Source organism: Ambystoma mexicanum, chromosome 1q, assembly GCF_040938575.1.
Source record: "Ambystoma mexicanum isolate Mex_15411 chromosome 1q, UKY_AmexF1_1, whole genome shotgun sequence".
In the NCBI taxonomy this organism is placed as follows: Eukaryota; Metazoa; Chordata; class Amphibia; order Caudata; family Ambystomatidae; genus Ambystoma; species Ambystoma mexicanum.
In genome coordinates, this window is record NC_090922.1 from 1,482,066,874 (window position 1) to 1,482,082,871 (window position 15,998).

General features: G+C 51.4%; 1 protein-coding gene across 2 annotated transcripts in view; it reads right to left on the reverse strand.

Moving 5' to 3' along the window:
- GPBP1L1 (GC-rich promoter binding protein 1 like 1) overlaps positions 1-15,998 on the reverse strand; it is a 602,443-nt gene that overhangs the window by 192,438 nt on the left and 394,007 nt on the right. The gene's annotated exons all lie outside the window — the stretch shown is intronic.

Genomic DNA, 15,998 nt, shown 5'->3' on the forward strand with positions numbered 1-15,998 from the left:
GCCGCTGAGTTGTCTTGCGGCGCTGGCAGAGGGGAATCCGACGGGCGAGCAGGGGCCCCGTCGGTATCCTCGACGATGTCGTCGTCGTCACCTGCGTCGGGGCCCATTCCGACGGGCTGGTCTTGTTCCACGCCTAGGCCGTGGCTTAAGACCTCGATCAGTTCCTCTTCTGAGGTTGAGGCCGAATCTACGACGACGCCCTGCCCCCCCTTCTTCCCCACGGAGGGTTTCACGGGGGTCCTATCGATGGGCACGAAAGAAGACTCCCTCCGAGGAGGCAGGGAGATTCTGGGCCCCGAGGCCGCCACCACTGGTGCAGCCTCCACAGGCTGGGCCAGGGCCGCCGCGACCGTTTCGATAGAGGGCTTGGTCGAATGGATCAAGGCCTTCACCACCTTAGGTGCGCTCACCGCCTTATCCTTGAGGGAGGGGGCACTGCCACGCTCCTCCTCTGCCTTAGAGCTCGACCGGGGTCTCTCCAGGAGCTTCGCCGGGTGCTCGGCCTTCCTCTTACCCGACCCAGAGCGTTGGCTCGTGGTTGATGGTGCCGGGGAGGGTGCGCCCTGCCTGGCGCCCGTAGAGCCCGACCGTTCGGCGCTCCCGGTGCCAGCGGACTCGCGGTGCTTGGCCTTATGTTGGGCCCCCGTCGCCGGGGCGCCCTCAAAGGTCTTAGAAGACCGCTCAGATTTCCTCTTCTTCTCGCCAGACGGGCTCTTACCCTCCAGCCAGCTGGCGAGACGTTGATGGCGGTCCTTCATGGTCCGTTCCGACATGTTGCCGCAAAACGCACAGTCCTTCTCCACGTGCGTCTTGTCCCCATGAAGGCAGTAAAGGCAGAAAGAGTGTTCGTCCTCCTTGAAGACGTTCTGCAGCTGGCATCCAGGGCAGGCCCTGAACAGCTTTCCGGGCGTCGAGCTTCCCTTCTCCTGGGCCATCTCCGAGACCGGGCCTGAGAAGCTTCTGGAGTCCTCCGAAGTGTAGCTCGATGAAATCTTCACCCTTGAGGGGCACCGATGAATCCGACACGGGTCCCCGTTGATCGGATGTAGGATCGGTGGAGCTTGAGGCTCTTTTGACCGAAAGAATCGAAGTTTTTGTGAAAAAGCGCAAAAAAGTAGCACTAACGCTCGAGAGCAATAGCACGAGGATCCCAACACATGAACGTGCGGTAAAAATCTGAAGATGGCTGCCAGAGGCGGTGCTTAGGTAGAGGGCAGTCATTGGCTGTGGTCAGTATGACGCAGAGACCAGTGATTGGTTATTACTACGAAAGACAGATCAGAAACGAAACTGATACTGGTTTTTTCTTTACCGAGGATTCCCAGCCTGACGACGGGGAATATTCATGAGCATGTGAATCCATGCCAGACCCCATGCTGGAGAAGTGGAATACGTTGGAGGACACAATCCATTTTAATAACCAGTTGATTATTAAAGAGGTCCATTCACAAGAGGAATTTGACCAGGAGTGCTGGAAGGTGAGTGCTATGAAACAGCAGAGAGATGACTTTAGGAACTGAATGGCACACTGAATCTGGAAAAAGATGCCCTATGCCAGGAAGTGTGCCAGTTGAAGGCAGACCTTGCCAAAGGCGAGTCATGTTTTCAGGAGCTCACTGACATAAAATTAGAGAATGAAAAATGAATGGTGCATATGAGACAAATCGAATGTGACCGAGAGCAGACCATACAGACCAAAAATGCACAGAGTGAGGAGATTAGTCTCCTGCAAAATAAATGGTCCGAGTTTTCCTAGACAAAACAAGATGCACAGAAAGAAAATGAGGACCTTTGTGCGGAGAACAGGGGATTCCAAGGCCAAGTAGCAGCACAAAGTAAGGTCATAGCAGCCAGTCTAGCCCTGCAAAGCTAAAGTCTCTGCATACTACCAAGAAATCGGGGATGAGAAAGATGAATTTGAGCGATTAGAAAAATAACGGGCTAGATTTAATCAGGCCTTGAGAAACCCCGAACAGTTAGGGAATGGAAGGGCAACCCCCGATTATGTTGTGATGGCCCCTGTACCAGGGTCTCAAGCCTGCTCACCACCTTGTATGAGGCAGCTGGGCTCAAGAAGGCCAGCCCCCATCAGAGATTGATGGACGTGCATCACTGCTTAGGTTCAAAACATTTTGGCAAATACATCTGACCAGGACTCCTCCTATGAAGAGAAGATCAAGGAGTTTGAATGGCAGAGACATAGGTTACAAAAGGGAACATCTGGTCCACTTTGCAGATAAAGAGTTCGAATTTAGGCCCCTGTTAGAGAGAATTCTCAAAAATGTGTTAATTCCCTCCACCTTAGATACCCCCAGCAACGTTTCTGGATTTTGAGGACTTGATTTTCTCTTACCTGGAGAGAGTGTGACCCTTTTTCCCCACTCATGTATTTTGATCTATGTTTTACCTCCGTTTTCTTTGGTTATGGAGTCTAACCAACTCCATAGGCATCATCTTTTTCCTGTGCGACACCCAGCACCTTCAGTGCAGTGACACAGGGAAGCCTTTCAGGCTTTCCAAATGTTTAATGACGTTCTCTGGGATCAACTACTGTTTCCCAAAGCAGTGGAGTGAAATTAACTTCACTTCGTCATGTACATGTCTAGACCCAGCACACCCCATCTCACAATAGTGTGCTGGAGGGGTTATTTAGTATCCCCTGAGTCATGTAGCATTTATGTGTTACCTTTTCCTCTCAGAATGGCTGGTGGCAGTGGTTTTGTAATGAACTACCATGATTTACCACAACCACAAACTGTTCGCAGCTCCGGTAACGTTAAATAGCGGGAACCATGGTTTTCAAAATGGCGCAGAGCCTCCTTTGTTAAAATGGTCCCCAGTCTTTTTTCACCATTTCTTTGTGGAAAGGTCCTTCCCAGTTTTTCTCTGCGCGCCAAACCAGGTTTGGTCCCTTTGTTCGTGTCGCCTTTGGCAGGCTTATGGAGTGAAACCCGCCTCTGTCTCCAGAGTTTCTGGGGTAGGCAGGAAGTGAGGGAGGTGCCGGAACTCTGTGTTTAGTCTCCTAGGAGACCCAAATGCACTGGTGATTGGCTGGCGTGGCTGTCCTTGCCGGACAGTCACCTGCTGGGTGAGTGACAGCTAGGCTGGAATGAATGGGAGAGAACTGAATAAAAGCAGAGTCTTTTGGCTTGGAAGGCAGTGTCGACCACTGGACGAAGGAACCGAAGAAGAGCTTTAAGAGGACGTCTGCTGCAACTCCTGGACCGCTGGTTTGCCCGGTGAAGCCCTGCTGCAGTGACTACTTGCCAAGTTCGCAGCGACAGAAGTCCAGCAAGGACAACTTCTCCCTTTGAGTTGGTGGGACCAATCTGCTCCAGGGCGCCCAACTCTGAGCAGATTGAATTTCCTCAGAGTTGCTGCAGGAAACCTTAGAGCCAGGGAGAGGGCCACCAGATTGTGTGCGTTGCTTGTAAGCCGGCCTAAAGCTTTTCGAAGATCCTCTGGACTCCTACAAAGCAGGACTGACCAAGCCTGAGCACCCTCTGTCGAGTGCGGGACCTCAGAGGAAAGTTCACCTTGACAGCCAAGAACCGTGCTTATTGCCATTTGCTATACCGCAAGGAGCTGAAACACAAAACAGCCACTGAAAGTAAAGTTTGCCGGTTGACAGTTTTGACAGTACTAGTGTAGTGCAGGAGTCCCCCAACATCATCCTTGTCCCCACGACTGAGGCCCAGCTGCACAGGAACAGAAGTCAACTGCATCTTTTCTGCAGTACCAAGCTACTGTAAAACAAGTCCAAGAGAAATTACCTCTTACTGTGGACGTGCTTGTAACATCTACAACTCAAGTCTAATCAGCTTGTAGCCCTACATATTATTCTTTTTATCAAAGACTCCTAAGAACTTGTGCAAAGACTTTTCCATTTGCTTATCTGAAGTGCTGCATCCTATACAAAGACTTTTGCCCATTGACTTTGGCAAAGCCGATTTGAATTGAATGACTCTTCTCTTGCTATCTGAACCTATTTGTCCTGCTTATGAATATTTGTTATTTCTTGTGTTCTGATAACCTTTGCCTTTTACCAATTTTACAAGAGTGTTCTAAATGCCAACAGTAAGATATTAATGTCCCCAGCACCTTTTTTTACTGAAGTCACCTGTGGGTGTAGGTTGTGTCTGTGGGCCATCCCAAAAGGTTCTGGTCCGATTAAGCAACTCAGTGTACAGTATTGAAGTGTATTTGTGTGTTACTATTCTATTGCTCCCTTCTGAAGAAGGTTTTATAACTGACTGATAAGGTTCCTTGCATAAACAATTCATAATTTGAGTTTAAGAGTTTATTTGAATACCTGTAACTGAATATTTGTGTAACTCCACTACAGCTCACATTTCCCCTCATGAGGGGAGCCTGGCTGCTCAACACTACCAAAACAAGCTTATACCAAAGGTTGGGTTGCCTATACCTATAGTCCTAGTTGCTTGTAGTGTTCCCAGAGGGTACCGCATTCAAACTTTGCCTAACAGCCCGAAAAGAGCAATCTGACAACCTCCACCCATTCAGGGAGGTGAGGGGAGTTCACCAACCAGCCAGGAAGAAAAGAGGAGTCAGATGAGTACTCCCCTGTGTGAAAGGGGGAGCTCCAGGGAAGGGACCCAGAGAGCCAATAATACAGCAGGGGAGAAGAAACTAGGCTCTGTCATTCTAGGAGAAACTCCCAGTCTCAAAGAATCAGGGAGCTCCTAGAGGATAGGGACGGTACCACAAATGGTAGCAGCTCAGAGTCTGAGGGAGAATGGTAGACTTTTTCCCCTGCACCCAAGTCCAAACAAAAGAGAACTCTGGTAAAAGACCCCATTCCAAAATAAAAGCCATTATAAACTTCATGACTCTACCACAAAAAAAGCCAAGTACTCAGTCTGGGAGCATCTGGAGCTGTATGACTAGATGACGTCATTTGGCATCAAAAATGACCATCATTCCATGGAGTTTGTCAAGTGGACATTCTCCCCACAATACTCCAGCTTCTTTGCTGGGTTGGAGGATCGAAATCATTCAAGATGGTCTACCTACAAGGCGGCCATCTTGCAACACTTCATGTACCGGAAGCCCCAGGAGACTCACAGGGCGGCCTACAACCTGCAGTGGAGAGGATCAGGCACAGAGGGAGTTTGTGCAGAATTGAAGCAGGCATTTGCCCAAACCTCGAGACCGGTGCGCAAAACCAGTATGGAGTTCATGAATACCCATTTTCATGCCCTCCCCAAACATATCATGATGCAATTGTTTAGGGACTTGCACGATGAAATGACCCTGGATTGGGTAATAGAACAGGCTACCCTGATTTATGAAGTGCAAAAGCCTGTGGAAAACAGAGTCTCCCAAAAATCCCAAACCAGCCAACACCCCTGCAGCTGCCAAGATGGCAGAGGTGAAGAATACCCCCATTTTGGACTTCGAAATGGGGGCGGGGGCCTAAAAATACCCCTCCCGCTAACAAACCAAATGAGGCAGAGAAGACCATCTGACCAGTGCCAAGGGGGTGGTAGCCAAGCAGGGTACCCAACAAATGTGTCATGACTGCCACCTACATTAGCCCGAGGTACAAGGGGAATAGACCCATCTTGGGGTACGTATGGACTCCCCTGGCTCAAGTGGGATCCAATCAGGTAAGTACGGCCCCAGGAAATTTTCCTCCAAACGTCCCACAAAACCTCCCTCAGGAGGGTAGTAATCTTTCCCCATCCAGTTTAAGTTTCTTCCCAAGGTACCCTCCAAACAGCAAACCTAACCTTCAGAACAAACCTCCTCTCTGCCTGCTTTCAGGAGTCTAAACACCCAAACCAGGGAGAAGGGAGACCAAGGATGAAGGGCTACCAGGGAAAACCTTTTTTTATTTAAAAGTTGTTTTATTAGTTTGATTAACAAACTTTTACAACACCATAAAAAGATTACATTCATTACTAATTTCATTATACATATCATAAAAATGATTGACATTCGTAGTTTCAATCAAGTATACGATTTAAGATATTACTTGGAGACAGTGCATTTATCAGAATAATAATTCATTAGTCTACTGTAGAATTTTTTCTTTCTTATCCAATTCCAACACCAAATTCTCAAGAAATATGCACAATAAAACGATTGCTTTAAACAAATATCCCCACATGAATTTCTTCCAGCACCATTCTCTGGCTTCTTGTGTCATGCCTAATACATTAGGACCAATCAGAGTATCTAAGGGCTTCAAAATGTACACAATACATGGTTAGATGTTTTAAGTTTTCTATGCAAGTTTTCTCTTCACAAAATCTACACCACAGAATCTGCCTTATCGAAGATTGCGTATTCCGGTTCACTGTTTTTTCGAGGGTGTGAAACTGATTGAGCTTAAATGTTAAGTATAGATCGCAATAGGTATTGGCCGAAAATGTTAATAGGTACGCTCTACGAGGTATTCCGAGGGTGGAGTAAGCAGGAGAGATGTGCACGTAAGTATACGTTCAGTTGTGGGATAACAGACGGGTCAGATGTGGATAGTCCTGGTGTCAGTCAGTTATAGATCATTTTCTCTGAGCCATTTAATGCAGTTAAGTTTTAAGTGTGGATAGGATTGGTCAGACCTTAAAGAAGATGGGAGTTCCACAACTGGGCCACTTTGACAGGGAAGCTGTTACATCCGGCTGTGCTCAATTTAAATGGGGGCACCACTAGCTGGTTGGTATATGCTTCTCTGGTAGTTCTATTGGACATTCTTCTTTTGAACCTGTCTGTTAGGTATTTGGGGGCTAGATTATTCATACTTTTGAATGTTAGTGATACTGTTAAGTTTAATTTTGTCAGCTGTAGTGAGCCAGTTAGATTGTCTTCTGACATCGGAGATATGCTCTCTTCTAGGGATTCCTAAGGCAGCTGTAAGGGCATTGTTCTGCAAGGTTTGGATTTTTTGAAGCATGCGTTTATTGGATCCTATGTATAGTGCATTACAATAGTCCAATTTGGATAATACCAGAGCTCTTGATAGGGTGAGGCAGCTGGTAGTGGACAAATATTGTTTAGCAGCTCTAATCAGCTTACAGATGTAAGCAGTGCTAGAGGCCATCACACTCACCTGCTTTGTTAGAGAGGCAGGAGTCTAGGTAAAAACCTAATGTTTTTACCTCTTTTGCTACTTTAATGGTATTGCCATCTAAAACAAATGATGAACAGTCATCGTTCAGTCTTTTGATGTTTTGTGTACTGTCTACGCTACCATTTACTAAAGTGGTACAGCCTTATACTAAGAGTGGAGTATTATACTGTCTCAGTTGAAGGTTTTTGCTAAACCCTTAGTTGGACCTCAGAAAAACTGTACTAACAAGGCACACAAGCAAATCTAAAATGCAGCAACTGATATCAAATGGAATTACTTTATATAAGAAACAATTATACTGCTTTGTAATTTTTTTCTATGCTTTACATATGCAGGACACGGAGTGACATCAATTAAGGTCAGTATCAGCACTTCTATATATCATCTTTTGAAAATTATGCTGCGAGGGAAAGTTCCACAGTTAGTCAGAATACTTTTACAACACTCACTATCCCAGGGGGATAAAAGTTTCATAGCAACACAAGGGTTCACAATTAAAACCTATGGCGGAACCAGCACTGTCAAAGCCAGTTGGATCAAGAAGTTGGACCTCAGGGAAAACAGTACAACCAAAGTCAAATTGACAGTTCCAGTTCCGATGAACATCTTCAGAGGAAACCTTTGTTAACCAGTGAATAGTTCTTGAAGAAACAGGCGCTCCGGGAGAGCCTACCTGATAGTGCACAAGCTGCAAGGCCTGCAAAGGAGTTGAAAGCAACACTCAGTTGAAGAAAACAGCATTTCCCATGCAAGGAAGCACAGAAAATGGCACAAGGTCATTACAAACCAAGCCCCTCAGTACCTTGAGATAGTGAATGTTAGGAAGAATTCTCGTAAATGTGCCAATTCCCTTCACCTTAGAGACCTCCAGCAACTTTGCTGATTTTTGAGGACTTGATTATTTTTACCTGGAGAGTGCGAGCCTTTTTTCCCCACTCATGTATTTTGAATGTGCTTTACTCTTGCGTTTTCTTTGTTTATGGAGTTTTAGACAACTCCATAGGCGCACCCTCAGTGCAGTGGCACAGGGAAACCTTTTCAGGATTTCCCAAGGTTTAAATACCTTTGCTGGGATAAACTACTGTTCCCCAGAGAAAGTAAAGTGAAAATGACTTTACTAGTCTTTTCAAATTCCTAGACCCAGCACACCCCATCATGGGGTTATCTAGCATCTCCTGTGTCTCGATACTCATGCTACCCTTTCCTCTCGAAATGGCAGTGGTTTTACAACAAAATACCATGATTTTTCCCAACTGCGAACAGCGGTAGCATTAAATCGCGGGAGCCATGTTTTCCAAGATGGCGTCTGAGCTCCCTTTGTTTAAACAGGTCCCAGTCTTTTTCACCATTTCTTTTTGGAAAGGTCCTTCTAAAGTTCTTCTGCGTGCCAAACCAGGTTTGGTCCCTTTGTTCCTTTGCCTTTGACGGGCTTCAGGACTGAAGGCCGCCTCTGGCGCCAGTGTCTGAGGGGGCAGAAGTGAGGGAGGTGCCCGGAACTCCATGTACTTAGTCTGCTAGGAGACCCAGATGCACTCTGGTGTGAATGGCTGACTGTCCGGCAAGGACAGCCACACTGCTGGGTGAGTGACAGCTAGGCTGTAATGAATGGCAGAGAACTGATTAAAAGGCGAGTCTCTTGGCTTGGAAGGCAAAGTCGACCACTGGAACGAAAAAACCAAAGACAAGCTTGAGGACGACAGCTGTTGCAACTCGTGGACCGTTGGTTTGCCCAGTGAAACCCTGCTGCAGGTCCGAATCGCTAGGTTCACCTCGACATAGAAGCCCTGCATGCAAGAACGACTTCTCCCTTTGAGTTGGTGGGACCAATCAACTTGACACTAAGCCACCTGGATACCATTCTCGGAGCTGGTTATATTTTCCTCAGAGTGATGCAGGAAACCGAATAACGAGGGAGAGGGACACCAGTTCGTGTGCTTTACTACAGCTACCGACAGTTGCCAGCTTTGCGACCAGTCCCAGTGCAGGAGTCCCCCGAAGTCCTCCGTCTTGTCCCCACGACTGAGGCTCAGGAAAAGAGATCTGCAAGAACTGCCAGGAACAGAAGTCTTCAGCTGCACCTTTTTTTTCATTTGTAAGGTACTGGGAAACGAGACAGAGTACTTGCCTCTCACAGTGAAAGTGCCTGAAACATTCCCAACTTGCAGGGCTAATCAGCTTGTGACACAAGGAACAAGTTACTTACCTGTAACTGTTGTTCTCCAGCATGGGTCTGGCATGGATTCACATGCTCATGAATATTCCCCGTCGTCAGGCTGGGAATCCTCGGTAAAGAAAAAACCAGTATCAGTTTCGTTTCTGATCTGTCTTTCGTAGTAATAACCAATCACTGGTCTCTGCGTCATACTGACCACAGCCAATGACTGCCCTCTACCTAAGCACCGCCTCTGGCAGCCATCTTCAGATTTGGAAGCACGTGAAGTGGCAGTATGACCAAGTGAAGAGCCGCAGAGGGGTAGGCGGGAGGGTTCGCATGTGAATCCATGCCAGACCCATGCTGGAGAACAACAGTTACAGGTAAGTAACTTGTTCCTTCTCCAGCATGGGGTCTGGCATGGATTCACATGCTCATGAATAAAGAATACATAGCAGTACACACATGCACAACCACGGGAGGTGGCAAAGGCTCAACATTAAGCATCACATCAACTCAACATTAAGCATCTTACCTCCTCACCAGGCTCACCTCAGGCGAACAGGTTGCGCAGCACTGCTTGGCCGACCCTGGACTCCTCCCTGGAATCCCGGTCGACGCAGTAGAATTTCGTGAAGGTGTGCGTCGACCTCCACGTAGCAGCCCTGCATATGTCCAGCAGGGGCACACCAGATAGGAACGCCGTGGTAGCTGCGATCGCTCTGGTGGAATGGGCTCTCGGACGGCCAGGCAGCGGTCGGTTTGCCAACCGGTGACAGTACATGATACAGCCGGAGAGCCATCTGGAGATGGAAGCCTTCGAGAGAGCCTTCCCCTGATTGACAGGTCCAAAGTTCACAAAGAGTTGTGACGTCTTCCGAAAACCTTTCGTGCGGTCCACGTAGAACTTCAGCGCTCTAGCTACATCCAGCGAGTGCAAAGTCCTCTCAGCCGGCGACGAAGGCGACGGGAAGAACACAGGTAACACCAAGGGTTCGTTGAGATGAAAGTCCGACGGTACCTTGGGCATGAAGGAGGGGTGCGTCCTGAGCACTACCCTCGTGTCGTGGAAAGTCAAGTACGGGGCCTTGCAGGAAAGGGCCTGGATCTCTCCCACTCGTCGTGCGGAGGTGATGGCCACGAGAAAAGCTGTTTTCCACGATAGAAACTTCAACGGGGCCGAGTGCAGAGGCTCGAACGGAGGTCCCATGAGTTTGGTCAGCACCACGTTGAGCTCCCACGCCGGGGCCGGAGCCTTCACCGGCGGGAACGATCTGAACAGTCCCTTCATGAACTCTTTCACCAGACGATGAGACCACAAGGACGTCCGGCCCGTGGTTCTGGTGTATCGGGAGATCGCAGCAAGATGAATCTTGATGGACGCGTGTGCCAGACCAGCTTTGGCCAGCGTCAGCAGGTACGGCAGCACTTGGGGAGCCGTAATCCGTAGAGGGTTAATCTTCTGTGCGTGGCACCAGACAGAGAACCTCTTCCATTTGTGTCCGTAGCATTTAAGAGTCGAGGACGCCCTGGCCTTTGCAAGAACCTCTCTGCAATCGGCCGGTATGTCGTATCCTCCAAACTCTAGCGCTGCAGGAGCCAGGCCTGCAAGTTCAGCGACTTCGGGTCGTGGTGGAGGATGGCGCCTCCTTCCCTGGAGAGTAGATCCGCGTCCGCCGGCAGCTTGATTGGCGGGGACGCCGACAAGTCCAGAAGGTCCGGGAACCATATCTGCCTCGGCCACGCAGGTGCGACGAGGATCATCCTGCACCGTGACCTCTTGAGCTGGTTGACGAGCCGGATTAGCAGAGGCAAGGGAGGGAACGCGTAGAGGAACAGGCCCTCCCAGGGGAACGAGAAAGCATCGCCCATGCTCCTCGTCTGGGGAAACCTGCTGGCGAACCTCCGGCACTTGGTGTTCGTCGCCGTCGCGAACAGGTCGATCTGGGGTGTGCCCCACCGTCGGAAGAGGCGATCCACCAGATCCTGCCGTAGTTCCCACTCGTGGCACGAGCGCAGCTCCCTGCTGAGTGAGTCGGCGATGGTGTTTTTTATCCCTGCCAGATGAAACGGCACCAGAAGAATCCCTTGGGCGACGGCCTAATGCCACAGGTCCTGCGCCTCCTTGGACAGCGCTGGGGACCTGGTTCCGCCCTGTTTCCTGATGTAAAACATGGTGGTGGTGTTGTCGGTGAAGATCCTCACCACCTTGCCCTTGAGGGACGGAAGGAAGGACCTGAGGGCCCAAAACACTGCACGGAGCTCCAGGACGTTGATATGCAGGGACTTCTCCGTCGGGAGCCAGAGTCCCCTTGCGTGCAGACTTTCGGTGTGCGCTCCCCACCCTTCTAGGGAGGCATCCGTGGTCACAGTCACCTGGTGGGCTGGGGTCTGGAAGTCCATGCCCGCCGTCAGATGCGCGCGGGTGCCCCACCACCGTATCGCTCGTCGGAAACTCTCGTCGAGCTTGATCCTTTCCTCGAAGCTGCCCGTCGTCTGGATCCAGCGCGCATCCAGGAACTCTTGCAACGGGCGCATCCGGAGCCTGCACATGGGAATGAGGTAGATGCAGGAAGACATCATCCCGAGGAGGGACTTGATGGACCTCACCTTGGCCGCGTCGGCCACCAACATCCGTTGCACCTTGCCCAAGATGGTCCTGGTCCTCTCCTCCGACGGGGAGGCCAGAAGGGACACTGTCGAGCCTCGCTCCCAGAAACAGTGCGACTTGCGCGGGCACCAGGTGGGATTTGGCGTAGTTCACGGAGAATCCCAGGTCCGTGAGGAGTTGGACGGTCCTTGCCGTGTGGACCACGGCGAGCTCCCTCGTCTTGGCGCGGATGAGCCAGTCGTCCAGGTAGGGGTAGACGTGAATCCCCTCGCGGCGCAGCTGCGCCGCCACCGGTGCGAGGCACTTGGTGAAAACCCTGGGTGCCGACTGCAGTCCGAAGGGAAGGGCTTTGAACTGGTAATGACGCCCTTGGACCACGAATCTGAGGAATTTGATGGCGCCCTTTCTGAGCATCGCCTTTACCTCCAGGAGAAGTCGAGGGACGTGAAGTTCTTTCCTGGCCACGGGGGGGACGCGCGGGCACCTTCTTTGAAACTCGAGCGCGTGGCCCCGGGCCAGGGCGTCCAGCACCCAACGGTCGGTGGAGATGGACTCCCACACGCTGACGAAGCCCGCCAGCCGGCCTCCCACCGGGGTGCTTCGGTGGGGGCCCGACCCCACGGCCGGTTCAATCCTGCTTGGACGCGGCCTTGCCGCCTTGGCCTCCTTGGCGACGACTTGCCTCGTCCTCTGTAGGCCTCTTGCGACGACGAGCGGGCCGCTTGACGGTAGGAAGCGAAACCGCCGCCGGAACCTTTGGAGGCGCCCTTGCCTCCGCCGCTCCGAAAGGGCGTCCGCCGTTGCTGCAGTACTCCAAGGGCCCGGGCCGTCTCAGTATCCGCCTTGATGGCCTGAAGGGAATCGTCCACTGTCTTCCCAAACAGGTTGTTCCCGTCGAAGGGCATGTCCAGGACCCTGGTCTGGACGTCCTGCCGAAAGTCCGTAGCCTTGAGCCATCCGCGACGTCGAAGGCAAACGCCGTTGCCCATCTGGCGGAACCCAGTGTCGGCGATGTCCGTCGCCACGGTGATGGCGTGGTCCGAGGCCACCTCACCTTCCTGCAGGATCTCAAGGGCCTCCGCCCTCTTGTCGTCCGGCAGAAAATCCAGCAGGGGAGCTATCTTGTACCAGAGTTCCCTGTCGTAGCGGGCCACGATAGCCAAGGCGTTGGCCGCTTTAATCGTCGTCGCCGCCGAGATGACTCTGCGTCCCATGGCATCCAATTTCTTTCCCTCGCCGTCCGGCGGGGAAGTCGACGTGGAGGCCGCACCCCCCCCCCGCTTTCTTCCTGGCTGCCGCGGAGACGACGGAGTCCGGGGTAGGCTGCGCCCGGAGGCATAGGGGGGCCGAGTCCGGGACCCGGTACTTTTTCTCGTACCGGTCTCTTTTCGCTGGCGTCGTGGAAGGGTTCTTGAGGAGGGAAAGGCCCTCATCCCAAATGTCGTCCAACAGAGGCACTGCGAGGACCGTCTTCCTCTTGGTCTCGCGCCGTTGGTAAAGGAAGCCTTCCTTTTTCTTCTCCTCAGGGCAGAGTTGGAAAAGCTCGGATGCCCTGGCGATCATTGAGTGGAACGATCCAATCTCGTCGGGCGGAGAAGCCCTGGTGGGAGGCGACGACGGAAAATCCTCGTCGTATGCCTCGTCGTCCGTACCCGTCGCTGCCGTGTCAGTCCCCGTATCATCCCCTCGGGTGGACGGGGAGGAGGGCTGGACGGGGCGCGACGGTTGAAAAGGAGGCGGTGGATGGATCCTTCTTTTCTTGGTAGGGGGAACACCAGAAGGTCCCGGTTCTGGATCCCCCGACGGGAGAGGTTCCTCCGTCGGTAACGGTAGTCTCGTCCTTATCTCGGAGCATAAGGACTGTATAGCCAACAAAATGGCCGCTGAGTTGTCTTGCGGCGCTGGCAGAGGGGAATCCGACGGGCGAGCAGGGGCCCCGTCGGTATCCTCGACGATGTCGTCGTCACCTGCGTCGGGGCCCATTCCGACGGGCTGGTCTTGTTCCACGCCTAGGCCGTGGCTTAAGACCTCGATCAGTTCCTCTTCTGAGGTTGAGGCCGAATCTACGACGACGCCCTGCCCCCCCTTCTTCCTCACGGAGGGTTTCACGGGGGTCCTATCGATGGGCACGAAAGAAGACTCCCTCCGAGGAGGCAGGGAGATTCTGGGCCCCGAGGCCGCCACCACTGGTGCAGCCTCCACAGGCTGGGCCAGGGCCGCCGCGACCGTTTCGATAGAGGGCTTGGTCGAATGGATCAAGGCCTTCACCACCTTAGGTGCGCTCACCGCCTTATCCTTGAGGGAGGGGGCACTGCCACGCTCCTCCTCTGCCTTAGAGCTCGACCGGGGTCTCTCCAGGAGCTTCGCCGGGTGCTCGGCCTTCCTCTTACCCGACCCAGAGCGTTGGCTCGTGGTTGATGGTGCCGGGGAGGGTGCGCCCTGCCTGGCGCCCGTAGAGCCCGACCGTTCGGCGCTCCCGGTGCCAGCGGACTCGCGGTGCTTGGCCTTATGTTGGGCCCCCGTCGCCGGGGCGCCCTCAAAGGTCTTAGAAGACCGCTCAGATTTCTTCTTCTTCTCGCCAGACGGGCTCTTACCCTCCAGCCAGCTGGCGAGACGTTGATGGCGGTCCTTCATGGTCCGTTCCGACATGTTGCCGCAAAACGCACAGTCCTTCTCCACGTGCGTCTTGTCCCCATGAAGGCAGTAAAGGCAGAAAGAGTGTTCGTCCTCCTTGAAGACGTTCTGCAGCTGGCATCCAGGGCAGGCCCTGAACAGCTTTCCGGGCGTCGAGCTTCCCTTCTCCTGGGCCATCTCCGAGACCGGGCCTGAGAAGCTTCTGGAGTCCTCCGAAGTGTAGCTCGACGAAATCTTCACCCTTGAGGGGCACAGATGAATCCGACACGGGTCCCCGTTGATCGGATGTAGGATCGGTGGAGCTTGAGGCTCTTTTGACCTAAAGAATCGAAGTTTTTGTGAAAAAGCGCGAAAAAGTAGCACTAACGCTCGAGAGCAATAGCACGAGGATCCCAACACATGAACGTGCGGTAAAAATCTGAAGATGGCTGCCAGAGGCGGTGCTTAGGTAGAGGGCAGTCATTGGCTGTGGTCAGTATGACGCAGAGACCAGTGATTGGTTATTACTACGAAAGACAGATCAGAAACGAAACTGATACTGGTTTTTTCTTTACCGAGGATTCCCAGCCTGACGACGGGGAATATTCATGAGCATGTGAATCCATGCCAGACCCCATGCTGGAGAACATATGATTCTTTTACAAGCTACTTCTGAGAACTTTGGCAAAGACTTTTCAGTTTAACTACCAGAACTGCTTTATCCCATACAAGACTTTAAGCCATTGACTTTGCCTGACCTATTGCATTGAATTAACTCCTCCGGTGGACTCAAATTATTTGCACTAAGAGTAACTGTATTAATCTTATTAACCTAGGCCATTTTGCTGCTCCTTCAAAGTAGCAGTAGTTTAAATGCCTCAAAAACGTACAGTGCAAAGTACTGAAGTATAGTTGTATGTAATATAGATTGCCTCCTTCTAGTGAATGTTTTATAACTGACTGTGAAATAAATTAATAAGTGTTTTTACAAGAAACCTTCAGTATAAGAGTTTATTTGAATACTTGTGATTCTAGACCTCTGTGTAGCATCATTACAGCTCACATTCCCCTCTTGATAAGCCTGCCTGCTCACCAACGCTACCAAAACTGTAGTAGACTTCTACCAAAGGTTGTTTTGTTTACACCTGTAGTCCTAGTTGTGTGTAGTGGGCCCAAAGGGTACTGCATAGAAACTCTGCCTAACAGTGTTATGTTATATTATAGGTATTTATATAGCACACCGTTACCAACAGAATTGGTTCCCAGGCGTTCTGGCGGATCTGTAAACAAGGAGGGCGGGTAGGGTTAGTTGGGAGGAGGTGAGTGGGAGAAGTGGTGTGCTGTTGGCAGCTTCCGCTTGGTGTACACCGGGTGCTGGGCTTTGGTGCAAGTATCGGATCCGGCGAGACCTCATGTGCTGTGGGTGCAGTTTATGTGTTTTTGCTGTGGTGTGGTAAAGTGCGTGCAGATTGCTGGGAGATAAATGGTTGTGTGACTTGTGTGAGTTAAGTCTGCAGAAAGTAGAG